We start from the raw sequence: 18,174 nt of genomic DNA, 5'->3' as shown, positions 1-18,174 counted from the left end.
GAGAAAAGTAAAGCACGAGACCCTACCTGAATAACAAACTGAAAAGAAACATGACTGGGGACATGGATCAAGTCTGAGGCCCTGGGTTCAATCCTAGTTCGTGGGGAAAAAAATGCCTTTTTGTTTGTTTGTTTGTTTTTTTATCATCCTTAGTTATTGAATGCACAAATGCTAGACACACAGATATGGAGCAAAGGCTGTATCAGCCAGGAAAGGCTAGTGCATGCTATGATTTCCCCCACCCACCCTAGTCTAAATGGCTTCACACCACAAAGTGTGTGGTAGATGGGCCCCGGGCACTGTTGAATAGGACACCTGCCATCCCACTCGTGGGCCCTCTGCCTTGCTGGACAGACTGCCCCCCCCCGTGGGACGCCCATGGGCCACGAGGGACACATGCTCTCTCCACTCCATGCTTCGGCCAGGACTCATCACTAGCCAGAGTCAACCACAAAATGCCTGATGCCATTGGACAGCACAGATGATGCTCCCAGACTCTGCGACGTTGGCGTCGCCAACTACATGTCACGGGAGACTGAAGAAGGGCATTCAAGGCCAGAGAGCAAATATGGAGCTAAACTTGATTTGTTTGGCTCAAAGCCATACTCCCCCCCCCCGCCCCCGCCTCTTTTGTCCATAATGAGGCTGGATGGTGCATTACATTAAACTTAGTGGTTAAAAGCCTGGAATCTGGGCAGCCTCCAGACCTGCAGCTCTGTCGCTTACCATATGTGTGAGCTGACAAGTACAAGACCACTGTACGCCCATCTAAGAGATCATGGAAGGATGCGAGGGGCAGGGGAAGGATACGTGGTCTAGAGTAAAGTTCATGGAGGGGGGATGGGGAGGGTGAGGGGCTGTGAAGGCTGTAGGGGAAGGGGCCAGCCCCGGGCACGGCAGGAGGGATGCAGATTCATTCCCTATAAATTGCTGCCTTCTTCTTGCATCTGTGTAAATGCTTGGGCTTCCAGGAACAGGAGGCCAAGGGCAGTTGGTTAAACCACATGCATTAGCTCAGGGAAGGGAACTGTCCAGGGCTCTGTGGGTCTGGACTCAAACCAGCCACATGGTGATGCTGAGGACCTTGGGATCTTTTGGCTTCTCTGTTCTCTGCCATGCAAGCCTTACCTGAGGATCAGGTTCTATCAGCTGTGGGTAAAGCCTTGGTGGTGGCATGGAGTTAGGCTGACTTTCTGGGACTTTCTCTCCCTCTCCCTCCCTCCACCCATGTCTCTGTGCCAGTCTCTCTGTCTCTGTCTGTCTGTCTGTCTGTCTGTCTGTCTGTCTGTCTGTCTGTCTCCTCCTTCCTCTCTGTGCCAGTCCCAGGCTTGAACTCAAGGCCTGTGTGCTATGCCTAGGCTTTGTCGCTCAAGTATGGCACTCTACTACTTGAGCTTCAGCTCCACTTTTGGCTTTTTGGTGGTTAATTGAAGATAAAGAGTTTCAGACTAGGCTGCCTAGGCTGGCTTGGAATGGTGATCCTTAGATCTCAGCCTCCTGAATAGTTACAATTACAGGCGTGAGCCACCAGTGCCCTACTGGGGCTGTCTGACATAGCAGAGAATGTTTCCCTTCTCTTTGCCCCATGAGCCTATCTCCCTCCCCGCCCCCCCCCCCCCCAGCATTAACTGGCTCAGGTCCACAAGGGTCAGTGTCTGGGGTAGAAATGCTCACTGCTTTAAACAGAAAATGGAGTGCTACAGAGAATGTCAGATGTCCCATAGGATCATTGGGAATGATGAAGAAAAAAAACAAAAAGAACATGTGGCTAAGCTTCTAGGAAAAATGCCCCAAACCACACTTCAGGCTGGGCTGGATGAACGGACCACCCCCCGCCTGTGCCTGCCTCAAGTGCTGGGTGCCAGGGGCTTGCCCCCACTGCTGCCGTCAGCACCTGGCCCGGCAACCACTGTCCCCAAAGCCAGCCGCTTTTGCCAGCAGCCCCGCCAGGGGAACAGAGGCTTGGAGCAGGAGCTGGCCTCCATGGGACCCGAGCAGCAGGGGATACAGCCATCATGCTAATTGTGAGAGTCCTCTTCTTCTTCTTCTTCCTCCTCCTCCTCCTCCTCCTCCTCCTCTTCCTCTTCCTATTCCTCTTCCTCCTCCTCCTCCTCCTCCCCCTCCTCCTCCTCCCCCTCCTCCTCCTCCTCCTCCTCCTCCTCCTCCTCCACGTCATCTCCTCCTCTCTCCCCCTTCCACTCAAGACTAGTGCTCTACCACTTGAGTCACAGTTCTACTTTCTGCTTTTTGGTGGTTAATTGGAGATGATTGCCATGGACTTTTCTGCCCGGACTAGCCTAGAACCATGATCCTCAGATCTCAGCACCCTGAGTAGCTAGGATTACAGGCGTGAACCCTCGGGGACCTACAGCACATCTTTTGCTGTCTAACTCTCGGGTGCTGGCACTTATCCAGGGAGATTGCCTAACATACAGAGAGACTACGGATGTGAAAGCTGCCTGTAGCAGGCCATCCATCCCAGGCCAAGCACTTGGACAGAGACAGATGATTCCATCCTGTGCTTGGATTCTGGGGACCAATACCATTGCCCATAATACCCTTGTGCTCCTGTTTAGTTCTCTCATTTCCAATGTTTCTGTGTGCTTACATTCTTTCTTGTTTTGGAGTTTTACTATGTAGCCCAGGCTGGCCTTGAACATTTGTTTTTCTCTCCTCAGCCTCTCAGATGCCAGAGTGATGGGCCTGTATCTCCCTGCCTGATTCTGTGTTTCCTTGGCCAGGCTCTCTACCTTAGAATGCCATCTTCACTCTAGGTCATCTTTAGCTTTTGTGTTTTACAAACCTATAGACTTTTGGGGGTGAACTGAGACAGTAATTTGTGGGCTTGTCAAGTTTTCTCATCTTACAGGCCCTTGATTTACTCATCTGTACTGCAGGGGGGCGGGGCGCAGGCAGCAGGGACCAACATAATTTCCACTTGGGTTTTGCAATGGTTAGTTTGAGGTGTCAACTTGACTGGGTTAAGTGGTACCCAGAAAGCTGGCATGTCTGGAAAAGACCACAGTTTGAATCATGTGACCAAGTAAGGAGGAACTACTCTAACTTCAATTAGTTGAAAACCAGAATGGAAGGAAGAGGAGGAAAGACAAATCTGGAACCCAACTCCAATCTCCTACATCAGAACTTCAGGTTCTCTGATCCCCTGGCTCTGATACTTATACCAGTGGCCCTCTTCCCTTCCCTTCCCCGATTTCTCAGGTCTTCAGCTTTAGAGAGTTACACTGTTTGACCCCCTGGTCCTTGTGCCTTTGGACTTTCGCAGAGCTGTATTACAGATGTCAGACTTAGGGGCTTAGCTGTGATGATAAATCCTCTCTGGTATCTATGTCTGATTGGTTCTGTTTCTCCAGAGAACACCTGCATTGTTGGATGAAATGAACTACATACACATGGCCAGCACTGGCACCAGTGTCTGGCATCTTAGCTGCCTATTTGGTGCAGTCTTCCTGCCCTTCCCTCTCCTCTCCTCCTCGCTCACCTGGTGGGCTGAGTTGCATTGGCCCCTCTAGAGCTCCCATTGCTCTGGCCTATATGGAGCAGGAGTGTACAGGCTTGGAGGGTTGGTGTGCCGGCATCTGCTAACTTAGATGTGACCTATCCAGGTATGCTAGCTTCATGCAAGCAGAACCTGGTGCAGGTTGAAGGGATAAAGTAGAACCTTCAAGGCTCTTGTTTTACAACAGCTGGCCCAGAAGAACTAACTAGCTAGCTCACACTAGCCTGAGGAACAATGCCTTCTGTCAAGGCAGTGCTGGGATCTGGACTGAGACTCAGATCCAAATTCTATCTGTATTTTTTTTTAAATTTGGTTGCTCATGAGGCTCTGTCCCTGAGCTCTCTGCTCAAGGCTAGCACTCTCCCACTAAAAGCCACAGCACCACTCTGGTTTTCTGGGGGTTAATTGGAGATAAAGAGTCTCATGGATTTTCCTGCCTGGGCTGGCTTTGAACTGTAATCCTGAGTAGCTCGCAATCCTGAGTAGCTACTCAGCCTCCTGAATAGCTAGGATTGCAGGTGTGAGCCACCAGCGCCCAGCTACATTCTCTCTTCATGAACACTAAGTATTTGCTGTCAGTAGATCACATGTGTAATCCTAGCTGCTTAGGAGGCTGAGATCTTATGATCAAGCTTTGAGGCTAACTCTGGGCAAAAGTTCATGAAACTTATCTCCAATAAAGACCTGAAAAAACTGGAAATGGAGCTGTGGCTCAAGTGGTAGCCTTGAGTGAAAAAACTCAGGATTAGCACCCAGGCCCTGAGTTCAAGAGAGGAAGGATGAGAGAGAGAGAGAAAGAGGGAGGGCGGGGGAAGGAAGGAAGGAAGGAGGCTGCTTCATCTCTGGTATTGGGAGAATATTGGTATTCACTGTGACATACCCTGACTAAATATTAGCTTCTCTTCATTAATAATCATCATGTTAAGAGTTGTCTTGGGGGGGGGGGGGCGCGGAAAGTCCTACGTTTCTTCACTCTAACCTCATATACATTCTAGTCTATGTCCTGTGAGCCACTCCAATGGGCATTCTACCTGCAAAATGCCAGCAACAGTGTGGTCACATCGTCTGCGGGACCCTGAACAGGGCCTGGTATGGGGTGTGTGTGTGTGTGTGTGTGTGTGTGTGTGTGTGTGTGTGTGTGTGTGTGTGTGTGTGTGTGTGTGTGAAGTCCATGCAATGAGGAGGATGTATTTTATTGTCACGATGAAACACAATGCAATTAAATTCAATCCCCTGCCCTTTAAGACGGGAGCGGGGGTTGTAACAGATGACCTCCTCCGGTCACCTCTTTACCCCCTGGTGAAGCCTGGGGGTGGGGGCGCAGCGCCCTGGGCCCGGGGCTGCTGTAGGACATGGGACACCCCAGGAGCCCAAGGCCCGGCCCCGCCATTCGCCGGCTGGTGACGAGGATGGGACCAGTCACCTAACCTTGGCAAGCTTCCCGTTTCCTTCTCTGCAGCCGCGAGGACGGCAGGACCCACGTCTTGAGGGCCGTCACGTGGAGGAAAGGGACTCGGCTCAGCACCCGGCCGGCCGCGGGGCTGCGGCTCGCCGGCGCGGAGCCTCGGGTTCGGGCCCCGGGCGCGCGCATGCGCACCCGGCCGGCCAGGTGAGGGCCGGACAGCTGCCTCGCACCTGGGTTCTCTCCCTTCCCGGCCCCGGGGCTGGGTGGGCAGAATGGAGGCAGGGACGTTGTCTGGGGGAGCCGACCGCCGAAACGGCCAGAGCTGACCCGGGGCCGGGTGGGCGGCGTCTGCGGGACGCGGAGCCAGCGCCAGGCCGGGGTCCGCGTCCGCCGCGCTCGGCCGCGGGGAGGGCGGGGGAGGAGGGAGCGGAGGGAGCGAGGTCTCGCGAGATCTCGCAGCGGCGGCGGCGGTGGCGGCGGCGGCGCTGGCGGCGGCGGCGGGGAGGTGAGCTGAGCTGAGCTGCGGGCGGCGGTGGCGGCCGTTGGGGGCTGAGGAGGGCGAGGACAACGGAGGCCGCGGGGCGGCGGGGCGCGCGGGCGCCCCGCGTCCTCCGAGGCCACCCCGCCGGTCTCGGGGCTGCAGCCCGGTCCGCGCCGTCCCGGGACCGCGCGGGGCTGGGCGGGGCGGCCGGGGCCGCGGGCCGCCGGGGACCGGGAGCCCCCCTCCCCCCCGCTTTCCTGCCCGCGGGTCCCCGCGCTCGGGGACGGCCCCGGGCCTGCCTCAGTTTCCCCGGGCGGCGTGGAGTTTCGGCGCTTTGCTCGGGGCCGGGAGGTTTGGGGGTCGGGGGGGGGGCGTGCGGCGCTCGGGGCTGCGGCGGGCGCCGGGGCTGCACGGAGAGGTGCGGCGCTCGGCCCGGAGTCACCGTGCGGGGGCGCGGCTGCCCCGGCCCGCGGGCCCCGCCGCCCCGCCCCGCCCGCGCTTCCTCCCCGGGGTCCCGGCGGGGCGGCGAGGGTGTGTCCGGGAGCCCCTGGAGACGGGACGTGCCCCGCGCCGGTGGTTTCTCCCCCGTTGTGTGTGTGTGTGTGGGGGGTCCAGCCCCGCGCCCCCGCGTGAGGGCCGCTGGCGCCGGGGTCCGCCCCGAGCAGCCTCAGGCCTTTGCCTTTGGTTGGCTTATTTACTTATTCATTTTTTGCCTTGGGCAAAGGGAACTTTTTTAAGCGTGTTTTTTTTTCTTGTAGCACGTGATTCCAGTTTTTGGAACCCCAGTGGCCAAGCTCAGAATCAAGGCCCCTCTCTTTTGGCTAACCCTGAAATGAAATCCCTAATAGTAGCCCCCCCCCCCCCGCCCCGCGCCTCCACGCACCGCTGAGAGTCTGCAGGATGCGGGAAGCGGGGACGAGGCTGGCAGGCCGGGCCTTGGGCGCTGCCCACCTCGGGGACCGACCAGGCTGCTTGCCCCTGCGGCGTCTAGGGGGATAAGAAAAGATAAAACAGCAGGAGCTCTTTGGGAACACGGTCATAGAGCAGAGATGGAGGCGGACATGGGGGGGGGCACCTGCTGTTGAATCACTGTGGGAAGAGAGGTGACCGGTGACCGCCAAGGCCACCCGCAGACCGTCCCCTCCCCGCCTCGGACAGTCTTTACACCGGCTCCCTCTCCCCCTCTGGCGTGTCAGACTCTGGGACCCCTACTGTAAAGGACAATGCCGGATCTCTATTGCATTCAGAACCCAATGTTAGCAAGATCGAAGCTGCTGTATGAGCTGTGTGGTGCGTCTCATTTACACAGCTGCCTCGCACTGTCGATACCCGTGCTAATAGTAGACGCACACGCAGCGCTAGTCCGGGCCGCAGGGCACAGGTGTGAGGAAATGAGCATCGGGTTTTAGGCGGGCTCCCAGTTCCCCTGGAAACTTCCCTTACTGTTTCCTCCTACAGTAGGAAAGAGGGTAGAGTCCCATACTCGTTGGTAAAAGCAAAACTTTTCAGTAGTGTGTCCTACAGTAGGGCTAATTCATAACGGGCTTAATCTGACCTGACGTTCAAGACTCGTGGGACTCAGGCAAATCTGTTATACCGATTCATCCCTCCGTATGTTCCAGTCTAGATCCTGGGCCCCGAACTCTAAATGCCAGTGATGTCCCCTTGAGAACCGCTATAAAGAATAATCTCTGTGCCAGATGGTGGTGCATACCTGCTATCCCAGCACTTGGGAGGCAATGGCGAGGACTGTGAGTGTTCAAGGCCACCCTGGGCTACATCTCGAAAGAACCATCTACACTTATCTTGTCAAGTATACCAGGAAATTTTCCTTCTGAAGTGTATGATGTACACTAAAACAAAAACAAAACAAAACCAGCCTCTTGGTCGGTGACCATCAGCAATTCTAGAATGTCCTGTACGAGGTAAGGTTTGCACCTTTCTGGAAACTTCTCTGCCTGATGGGAATTCTTGTTAGGAATGTTGGCAACTAAGCACTTAAATCGCTTTACAGCTTCAGGTGTGTGCAGTTGGGAGGCGACAGCAACCATCTGGGTTTATTAAAACACACATTAGTGGAATCACTTTCACCTTTTCTGCTTACTGATTCACGTCAGCAAACATGGACAACACAGGTGTGCTGAGTTAAAACTAAAGTGTCCTACAAGCACATGAAATGCTGTGATACAATCACACTGCCATTGTTTTTACAGTCCTGTTCTGACTCATTAGAAATTGTCTTTTTATTTGAAGCTCTGCTAGTCATTCCTACTTAGGGAAAAAGTCAAAGAAAGTTTAACTCTGACATTTTATAACTACAGTATAACTACTTTCTTCAACTTGCTTAAATCTAGCCAGAAAGTTTATTGGGCCTTAAAAAAAAAAAAAAAAGATGCTCCTTGCTGCAAAATGGTCATTGTTTTTTGCCTTTTACTTTTGAAAGGTGCTGGAGAAACTAATATGTATGGAAGACTTGCCAAACTAGGGATACATTTAAAAGGAGATAAGATACAGTTAAAAGGATATAAGGTACATTCAGTCCTTTTGAGTTGGAAAGTCATCCAAACAGAAAGTAATTAATTTTACTACTTTGAGCAGGCTGTGTCTTGTCTCAGGGTTAAATATAAGTCCATACTATTTTTTAAAATCATGTAAAAAATTCACCTTGTTTTTAAGTTGACTTAAGTACATACGAATTACTGTTGGAAATATTCCAGTTTTCAAGTCACAGAGGTACACTGTTTAATGGACCAAGTATGCGTGTCTCTGTGGACTTTTACATTTGACAGAAAAAAGATGTTAACTAAAATGAAAATAACCTAGCATATACATATTTCATTTACAGTTTGGGCATTTTGTCTGCTTCAGATGCACATCTGAGCTAGAGTGGCATCTAAACAATAGTCGTTTATTTGCCAGCTTTCCCTCACAAGGTGTGTGTAAAGCAGTGTGTTAAAAGTGGTGGCATCTTAGATTCAGTGACACAAGGGATGTGCCCACAAGCCAGGTGCTGGTGGCTCACGCTTGTAACCCTAGCTTCTCAGGAGGCTGAGATCTGAGGATCACGGTTCAAAGTCAGCCTGGGCAGGAAAGTCTGTGAGACTCTTATCTCCAGTAAACCACTAGAAAACCAGAAGTGGCGCTGTGGCTCAAGCGCTCGCCTTGAGCTGAAGAGTGCAGGGACAGCGCCCAAGCCCAGAGTTCAAGCCCCATGACTGACCAAAAAAAACAAAAAAGTGCCTACATGCTGAGTACCTTAACACCAACACCTTTCTGTAAAGGGTAGCTTGCAAAAATGAAGATGTACACCATTTCTTAGTGCTTTCATCACTCAGAGGATTTCTTTAGAGATCTTTTCCCTATGTAAATCAATTGAGAGATGCATCTAAATCTAAGAACCATTTTTAAAGAAGTATTTGGAGACCCTGCTTGGGGCTCTTTTCCATGGCCAGCCCACTGTGGTTTATGGGTCTGAGGTAGTTACGCAGATAGTAAAAAACCAAGCCTTGAATGGGTTCATTTTATTTACCTCTTTGTTTTGCTTTGTTTTTCCTTTCTGAAGGCTTGTGTTTTCTTAAATGGGACATTCTTAAATTTAATTTCAGTGCTTCATTGTTACTCTTGTTTTAATAAGAAACATCAAAACCATATACTGTGTATGATGTACACAACTTCATCAGGAAGCTATTTTGTGCTCTCTCTTTGGAAACCTGTGCACGGCCTTTCTCCATGTGATTCTGAGAGCAGGTCTTAGGGGCTGCAACCCTGTGAAGACCATTTTGTACACCTTCTTCCCCAGATGGACTTCATTGCTTTTCAAAATGCCGATGGTGTGAGCACACCTGTGAGAAGACAGCGGGGCAGCCCTGTGGCTTGCAGATTTGTGTGTTGCCAGGATTGCTAGCCTGCTGCTCTAGAGTTTCTCATTCGGCTGTCTGGGCTGGAGCCTGAGAGTTTGCATGTTAACAAGTTAGCATGTTTGTGGATGCCGCTGGTCCAGGGACAGTAAACTAGGGTGTCCTCCCTGGACCCTCCTGCCTCAGACGGCTTCTTTAAAAGTACAAATGTAGCCAGGCACTGATGGCTAGCTCTTCAGGAGGCTGAGATTTGAGGATGGAAATTCAAAACCAGCCTGGGCAGGAAAGATCAGGAGACTCTTACTCCAATTAACTACAGAAAGCCAGAAATGGATCGGTGGCTCACGTGGTAGAGTGCCAGCCTTGAGCACAAAAGCTCAGGGACAGCGCCCAGGCCAAGTTCAACCAGTACCCCTCCTGAAAAAACAACAAACGTGTTAGTCACATGCTTTAGCTTAATAGAAGGGTGAAGTATTCTATCTTTTTAAATGATGGACACATTGAAATTGCCTGGCAATCCTCAAGTTTGAACTTAGGGCCTCACATTTGCTAGGTAGGCCCTCTTCTACCAACCCCTTTTAGCCTTAGTCATTTTCAGGTAGGGTATTGAGCTTTTGCCCAGGCAATCTTAGACTGCAGCTGCCTATCTTTGCCTCTCACCTAACTGGGATTACAGGTATGAATCACCACCCCAGGTTGAGATAGGACCTTGAATCACAGTCCTCACAATCTCTGCCTCCTGATTTTTTTTGTTGTTGTTGGCCTTGGGGCCTGAACTCTGCCTGGGCGCTGTCCCTCAGCTCTTTAGCTGTAGACTAGCGCTTTACCACTTGAGCCTCAGCCCCACTTGTGGCTTTTTTTTTCCTGCTTATGTGGTGCTGAGGAATCGAACCAAGGGCCTCATGTATGCAAGGCAAGCCCTCTACCACTGAGCCACCTTCCCAGCCCTAATCTCTGCCTCCTGAATAGCTAGGATTATAGGCTTGAACCAGCATTCAACTTAAAATTGCTTTTTTTTTTTTTTTCCTTTTGGTCATGGGGCTTGAACTCTGGGGCTGAACCCTAACCCCCAGCTCTTCAGCTCAAGGCTAGCGCTCTACCACTTGAGCTACAGCGCCACTTCTGGTTTTCTGGTGGTTTATTGGAGATAAGAGTTTCATGGACTTTCTTGCCTGGGATGACTTTGAACCATGATCCTTAGATCTCAGTCTCCTGAGTAGCTAGGATTACAAGCATGAGCCACCAGCACCCAGCTAAAATTGCTTTTTAAAATATCCAATCTCGGGCTGGGAAGGTGGCTCAGTGGTAGAGCACTTGCCTTGCATGCATGAGGCCCTGGGTTCGACTCCCCAGCACCACATAAGCAAAAAGAAAAACAGCCGGAAGTGGCACTATGGCTCAAGTGGTAGAGCGCTAGCCTTGAGCTGAAGAGCTGAGGGACAGCGCCCAAGCCCAGAGTTCAGGCCCCACGACTGGACCAAAAAAAAAAAATATCCAATCTCAAGAGAAAAATACTCTTAAGATTCATTGAATTTTGACTCTTGTTTATAGATAGTTATTATTTCAGTGAAGTACTTTTTAAAAAAAGTTTTAAAAGTTTTTGGGCTGGAAATTTGGCTCTGTGGTAGAGTGTTTGCCTAGCACAAGCAGGAAGCCTAGGTTCAAACCCTAGTACCACCAAAAAGGAAAAAAAAAATCAAATAATGGTAGTTGGGTGATAGTTTTGCCCTTTCCTAGATTTGAGAAAGATGATAATTCTCTTTGGAAGAAAGTAACTGAGAAATACTTAAAGAGGAAAAGGTCAATTTAAAAAGATGTTTAGGTTAAATATTTGTGTGGTTCTAAATTTAAACTGGCACAAAACATACTTTGGGAATTTTTAATTTTCAACTGGTTGGTAGGGATGGTACAGATAACCTGTACTTAGATCATGTAGATGTCCATTTCTTAGTACAGATGCAAGCAAATGCCATTATAAATAAATAAATATATATATACACACACACATACACACACACGCATGCGCACACGCTTTCACACACACATACACACACGGTAGTATGATATGTAATGTATTCTGCCTCTTGCCCTTTAAAAAAAAAATTCTGTTTATGGGTTGGTGATGTGGCTTAGTGGTAGAGTGCTTGCCCTAGGATGCATGAAGCCCTGGGTTCGATTCCTTAGTACCACATAAACAAAAAAAGCCAGAAGTGGCACTGTGGCTCAAGTGGTAGAGTGCTAGCCTAGAGCAAAAGAAGCTCAGGGACAGTGCCCAGGCCCTAAGTTCAAGCCCCAGGACTGGCAAAAATAAATTTAAAAAAGTAAATTGTTTATATATTCTTGAGATCTTTATTTTTGTGGTGAGGGGGCAGGTGGGCAGTCAGCCATGGGGCTTGAACTCAGGGCAGGGGCATTGTTCCTGAGCTTTTTTTGCTCAAAGCTAGTGTGCTACCACTTGTAGCCACAATGACAGTTCTGGTTTTCTGGTGGTTAATTGGAGATAAGAGTCTCACAGACTTTCCTGCCTGGGGCTGGCTTTGACCCATTATCCTCAGATCTCAGCCTCCTGAGTGGCTAGGATTACAGGTGTGAGCCACCAGCACCTGGCTTGAGATCTTTTCATATTGGTATAGGGAAGTATATAGCATTACTTTATAGTAAGTGTTTTTAGACTGAATGTCTGTACTGTGCCAGGTTTACTTAACCAGCCCTTACTGGTGGATGTTTGTGTTGTGTCTATCACAGGCAATACCATGATGAAAACCTACTTGTGCAGGTGTGTCTGCATATATGGAGCTGGGTCACCAAGCAGCATGTTTCTGATGTTGGTGAATGCTTTGCCTTTGATAGCAGCAGCATTTTGAAATGTCTAGGTGTCTGCGAAGGCTTTCTTCAAGACCCCAGCATAGACATCACAACCTGATGATTCTCCAGCCCCTTATCCAATGGGACAGTGTGTCTGCATAGCCTATTCACATTGTCCCAAATGCTTTAGTGATGTTTAGGCTACTTACAAGACAAATCAGTGCAGATGTTGTATAAATAGTTGTTACACCATATTGTTTAGGGAATAATGACCAGAGAAAAGAGTCCATACATGCTCAGTGTAGATAAAGTATGAGGTTTGTTGAGTCTGTGGATACAGACACCCAGATGCAGAGGGCAGCTCGGGTGTGTGAGGGTACCTGCCTCTCTTAGGCCTCTCGAGCCCACTATGTTTGCCAGCCTGCCAGTTTGTATCAACTGATAGGTGAGAGATGCCAACATGGTATGTGACAGATGATGAGCCAGGCTGAGCATCTGGTCATGTGTTTAAAGGTTAGTTGTCTGTCCATTCTTCTGTCCATCAGTCCTCCCTCCCTCCCTCCCTCCCTCCCTTCTACCCTCCCTCCCTTCCTTCCTTCCTTCCTTCCCTCCTTTTCTCCCTTCCTCTTCCTCTTATTCTCTCTCTGTCTTCCTCCCCCCCTTCTCTCTTTCTCTCCTTTCTGAATTGCTTGTGCAGCTGGCACAGTTTTCTTTTAAATTACTTTTTTCCTAATCAGTTTCTAGGAATACACAAACTAGAGGGAGATTATCCCTTTGTCATCGAAGTTTCAGTTTTTATCAGCTGGTTTTCATTTGCCTTCAGCATTGAAACCTTCAGAATTGAAACCTCTACAGTTTTTTCTTTAGGTTTTATGTAGTTGGTACTAATTGTTTATGGTGTCTGAAGTTTGAGTGACTCAAAGGCCTCCAGGATTATTGGAGTTTGCCCAGGTTTTCTTGTAGTGCTTTTATGGTTTCACTTTCACACTTATATCTTCGGTCCACTGGGAATTTTTTCTGGCATTCAGAGTGGTGTGTAGATTCAGCTTTATCTTTTTCTGCACAGCTAGCTGCCAGTTCTCTTTATTCATTTGCTTCAGAGGCTGTTTGGAGTACGCTTTGATTGTCTTGTGAACTGGGTGAGTTGCAGTATACTTCCAGATGGTGTGTTCTAGTCCACTGGTCTTTGAATTCATATAGCAGTGTGCCACATTTTTTTGTAACATACCTTACAACTGGTTTTTACCTTGTTCTTTCTTTTCTTGGCAATTCTTGCTGTTTAAATTTTTCCATGTGAACTTTAGAACTCTTGTCTAGTGCTGGGGGTGGAGGAAATCAAGAGTATGTTAAAAATATAATCCTTGCCTTTTCCATGCCTCAGTTTCCCAGTGTGTAAAGGAACAATCATAAGGATGTTCCTCTGTGAGAATGTTGAGAAGATTCAGAGAGAGCCCTGAAACCGTCTACATGTCTCTCCCACCTCAAGTGCCGCTTCACTTTCCTATTCCATGTTACCTTGCTTGCTTTTAAAAGAAAAAAATAGAGAAAAAATTATTAGAATTGAAGTTGAAACTAAACTCTTAATCAGTATGAGCAGATAAAATAGTCAATGAGGACAAACTTAGCCTGACACCCAAGGCCTCTCCTACTTGCTGGCCTTGCTACTCATTCCTCTGTTGCCTGTCCCTACAGTGTGATGCTGCCTAGCATTCCCCAAAGACCCTGTGTTTCCGGCGAGACCAAATCGTTCTACCTAATCCTGCCACTTGTGTACTGCCCTTGACCCAGTAAAAACCAGTATCTGTCACCTAGACTAGCTGGGCTGTCTTGTGACTTGGACCTTGATACATTGACTGGAAACTGCGACGGAGAGTGTACTGTACAGTAAAGAATGCCCGGTACCAGCAGCACTCATGTTCCAATTGTGCTGAACAAGGGAATGAAGAGTTGACTTCCCTCTGCCGTCTGGGCCTGGATAACTCTCAACCATTGCCCTGTTAGCCTCTTAAAGACGGTGCCTTTTGCAAGAGTAGCAATGATAAGTATAATAAATAACAGGGGTAGAGGTAGTGAGAGGCAAGTTTGTTTTTATTAATTATATGAGGCTGTGTGAAAATAAATCAGTAAACACTTGTTGAACAAGTATGATGTTCCCAGAACTGGCTGAGTGCTAAGGTGGCTGTTTCCTGTACCTCTCAGCATCCCCTTGGTTACTTCTGCTGTATGTGTGTGGGAAACAGACTCCGCACTGATGCCACAGGGTGGAGCTGGGCTCACTCCCCCACCCCCAGCATGGGCCTCCACGCATGGGTCTCCATGCTTGTACTGAGAGTCCCACGCTCCACCACCACGGTGCTCCCCCACCCCCCAAGTGTGTTCACATGCAGTCCGCTCAATGGTCCTGCACAGTTCAGAAGTTTTAATCACACTTGGTCTTTTTGCTCTGGTTTATTGCAGACATTCTCCCACCACCCTTGCTAGGCAGGTAGTACTTTCTGTGAAAAGTAATTTTCCTTTTTTTTTCCCCCCCTCAGGTTCATAATAAAGGTGCTAAAACAGAGAATGTAAGACAAGAATAACAAGATTTTTGCTGAGGTAAGTTTTTAACAATTTTCAGAGCCTCTTGTCCCTCTTTCCTTCTTGATAGCCTGCTTGTGAAGGGGCACAAGGCTCACCACTTTTAGGAGTGTTTGAGTTTACAGAACGTAAGGGTGGCGAGGCGGGTGCCAGGAAGGTGGCACCCTATGTGAATGTAATTGTTGGGTTGATGTAGCACACGGCCCTACAAAAGACACCAGCAGTAGAAACCCACAGCCATTTGCGGTTACATTGACTTGGGAAATTAGTGAATACTTTCTTGGGAAAATAGGGAATTGAGTAGGGTTGCGAGAAGAATTTTCTTAGAATATACTGGTGATTGTCACCTATGAGGTACGCTTGGACTTTGAAATGAAATGAAAATATTAAAATACATTGAGTTCTTTGTTTTTTTTCCATCTTTTGCTTTGATTATAAGTATTTAAGAATTATACATGATAATTATTGATCAGCTAGCTGTAATTGTTTTGAACACAGAAACTTTTCCTCTGTAAAGAACAGTGCCCTTAGCCAGGTGCTGGTGGCTCATGTCTTTATCCTAGCTACTCAGGAGGCTTAGATCTGAGGATCATGGTTCAAAGGCAGCCCCGGCAGGAAAGTCCATGAGACTTTTATCACCAATAAACCATCAGAAAACCGGAAGTAGCGCTGTGGTTCAAGTGGTAGCGCGCTAGCCTTGAGCTTGAAGAGCTCTGGGCATAGCCCCAGAGTTCAAGCCCTATGACCAACCAACAAACAAACAAAAAAAGAAATTAAAAAAAAAATTTAAAAAAGATAACATAGTAACCTTGTTTTCCGGGCACTGGTGGCTCATGCCTGTAACCCTAGCAGTTTGAAGCCAGCCTCTGGTGGTAAGTCTGTGAGACCCTTATCTACATTAGATTACTCAGAAAAAGCTGGAAGAGCACTGTGGCTCAAGTGGTAGAGTGCTAGCCTTGAGAAAAAGAATCTCAGGGACTGCATCCAGGCCCTGAGATCAAGCTGTAGGACTGGCACATACACAAAAAAAGAACAATGCCCTTTGAGTTGCATTCAGTTATAGGGAAACTTACAGAAGCTTTAAAAACAAAATATTGAACATCTTTCAAACCTGGATACAAATTGCTGACTAGTATGCAGCATATATGATTCCTACAATTTAGATGATGTGATATTTCATTGAGTTTTGTGGACTCTGTGTAGTCACTTGTAAACTTGTCTATTCATATTGGATTTCTCCTGTCCAAAGAATATGAGTGTGATATTTAACCTTCTGTTTGCTGTAGCTTTTATTTCTAACAAAAGTTCCATAAGGAGTCACATGACGCACATACCAACTTTGTCATTGACATACCATTTGTTTTTTGACTTAATAAAAAGGCAATTAATATTCACTGTTCTCCTATGCATAAAACGCATCTTTTTATGATATAGATTGCCTTCCTTGGGGCCGCTTTTCTTTTCACTCCACGTTCACCTTGCTGACAGAACTCCCTGAGTCAGGGGCACCTCTTCCAGTGGGGGTGTTAGTCACCAGTTTTCATCAGCACCAAATACAGCCGCACCTGGCAGGACGTGGCAGTCCAGATGAGTTTGTACAGAGATGAATGGCAGTGTTTATGGTCATTATTAAGCCAAAATTAAGATTTAAAGGCTAAATAGCCTCAATTTTAATTTGGAGAAGAAAGCTAGAATGTTATTTTTATGTACTCCTAAATCTGTACATACACAATTACAATGACACTTGGTACTATAACATTTTGTGACATTTTGATTTGCGCTATGTACATTTATTTTATAAATCACATAAACTACACGTTAGATCTACCTTCATTGTTGCTAAGGACAAAGTAAATATCTACAGTAGGTAGGATACAAGGTCCTCTTTAATCTTATTTATGTTTCATGATATGGACATGTGACTACAGTTTATACTGAAGGATTTGAAGTTTATTTGAGGTTAAAGTAAATGCCCTTCACTCATACTTTTAATCATAATAGAGGGAAATTGAATTTTCATCATATAGTTCAGCATTTCTTAAAAAGAAAACTAGAGAATTAGGTGCCAGCAGTCTTGTAGAATGGCTATTTCTCAGTGGGGGAACTGCCTATGAAGCTTTTCTGACTCACAAGCCAGTTTTTCATAGGCAGAGCAAACGGTGGCAGTTGATTATCTCTATAGACTCAAGCAACTCTTTGTGTCCTGTCAGACTTGTTTCCATTGGAATATGGGATTGTGAAGAATACATACACTAGTTTTAACTAGTGCTTAGTAGTAACTTGAGGGTAAAGTTTTGGGGTTGTTGTTGGTGGTGGTCATGGGGCTTGAACTCTGGGCCTGAGCACTATCACTGCGCTCTTCAGCTCAAGGTGAGTACTCTACCACTTGAGTCAAAGCACCACTTCAGGTTTTGTAGTGGTTTATTGGAGATAAGTGTCTCTTGGACTTTTCCTGCCTGGGCTGGCTTTGACCTGTGATCCTCAGATCTCAGCCTCCTGAGCTAGTTTATAGGCATGAGCCACAGGCGCCTGGCGAATGTAAAGTTTTTAATTGATTAATTCTGTGGTAATTTTCTTTCTTTCTTTCTTTCTTTCTTTCTTTCTTTCTTTCTTTCTTTCTTTCTTTCTTTCTTTCTTTCTTTCTGTTGTTGTTGTTGTTGGTTGTGGGGCTTGAGTTCAGGGCTTGGTCACTGCCCATCAACTTTTCTACTCAAGGCTAGTGCTCTACCACTTAGAGCCACAGCACCACTTGGGGTTTTCTGATGGTTAATTGGAGATAAGAGTCTCATGGACTTTCCTGCTGGGGCTGGTGTACAACCATGATCCTCAGGTCTCACTCTCCTGAGTAGCTAGGATTACAAGTGTGAACCACTAGCACCCAGCTAATAATTTTCATTTACTCTTTAATTTGCTTAGCAACTCTTTTTTTTTCTTTAATTGATTTTATTTTTTACATAAAAAGTTCAGTAAAAATTGGATCAAGTGATTTTAAGCAGTAAATCAATCTTATCAACATAGCACGAGGAACTCAAATTAGTCCAAAAAATGAGGGCTAAGCCTCCTTCCCAAAACTAGGCTAGGAAAGATATCAGTTTGTTTCTTCATTAATTGGGCCTAAATGAATGAGGTCTTCCTGGACTTTACCTTCAGATACCTTAATGTGGCTAATGGTATACTCTTGTCTTTGTTTTCTGAAATACTAAAATTTTAGTTCTGTGGTGGTACAGGAATTTGCTTATTATCATTTGTTTTTCTGACTAACTCCATTTGGGAAAAAAAATTATACTATGTATAAATGGATTTTAAGATTTTCTTACAGTTTTAGTGGTTTGGATTTTGTGCATTTGTAAGTATTTTCCTATTTTAGGCATAAAGCTTAAAGTTTAGACTGGCTAAGTAAGTGACCACTGGCTGGGGTGTTGGGCAGAGGAGAAGGGTTGAGTGTTCACATACAGAGCTTGTGGCCAAGGACTGTCCAGCTGAAACTGGTTTACACCTGGTGAGTAGGAAGAAGAAAACTAAGGCTGGTGTG

At 47.4% G+C, this 18,174-nt stretch overlaps 1 protein-coding gene across 5 annotated transcripts in view; it reads left to right on the top strand.

Moving 5' to 3' along the window:
- The window catches only part of Mrtfb (myocardin related transcription factor B), a 170,812-nt gene that overhangs the window by 37,646 nt on the left and 114,992 nt on the right, over window positions 1-18,174 (top strand). The window contains exons 1-2 of one of the 5 annotated variants that reach the window (XM_070003447.1): window positions 5,032-5,126; window positions 14,600-14,660. The gene's annotated coding sequence lies outside the window, so the exon portion shown is untranslated. Of the gene's footprint in view, window positions 1-5,031; window positions 5,127-5,375; window positions 5,428-6,663; window positions 7,329-14,599; window positions 14,661-18,174 lie in introns of those variants that run through there. The other 4 variants (XM_070003446.1, XM_070003445.1, XM_070003450.1 and 1 more) reach the window with 4 other exon arrangements.

The sequence above is a fragment of the Dipodomys merriami genome, unplaced genomic scaffold (genome assembly GCF_024711535.1).
Source record: "Dipodomys merriami isolate MVZ:Mamm:240054 unplaced genomic scaffold, mDipMer1.0.p SCAF_60, whole genome shotgun sequence".
NCBI classification, from domain to species: Eukaryota; Metazoa; Chordata; class Mammalia; order Rodentia; family Heteromyidae; genus Dipodomys; species Dipodomys merriami.
This window is presented reverse-complemented; position numbering and strand designations above follow the sequence as displayed.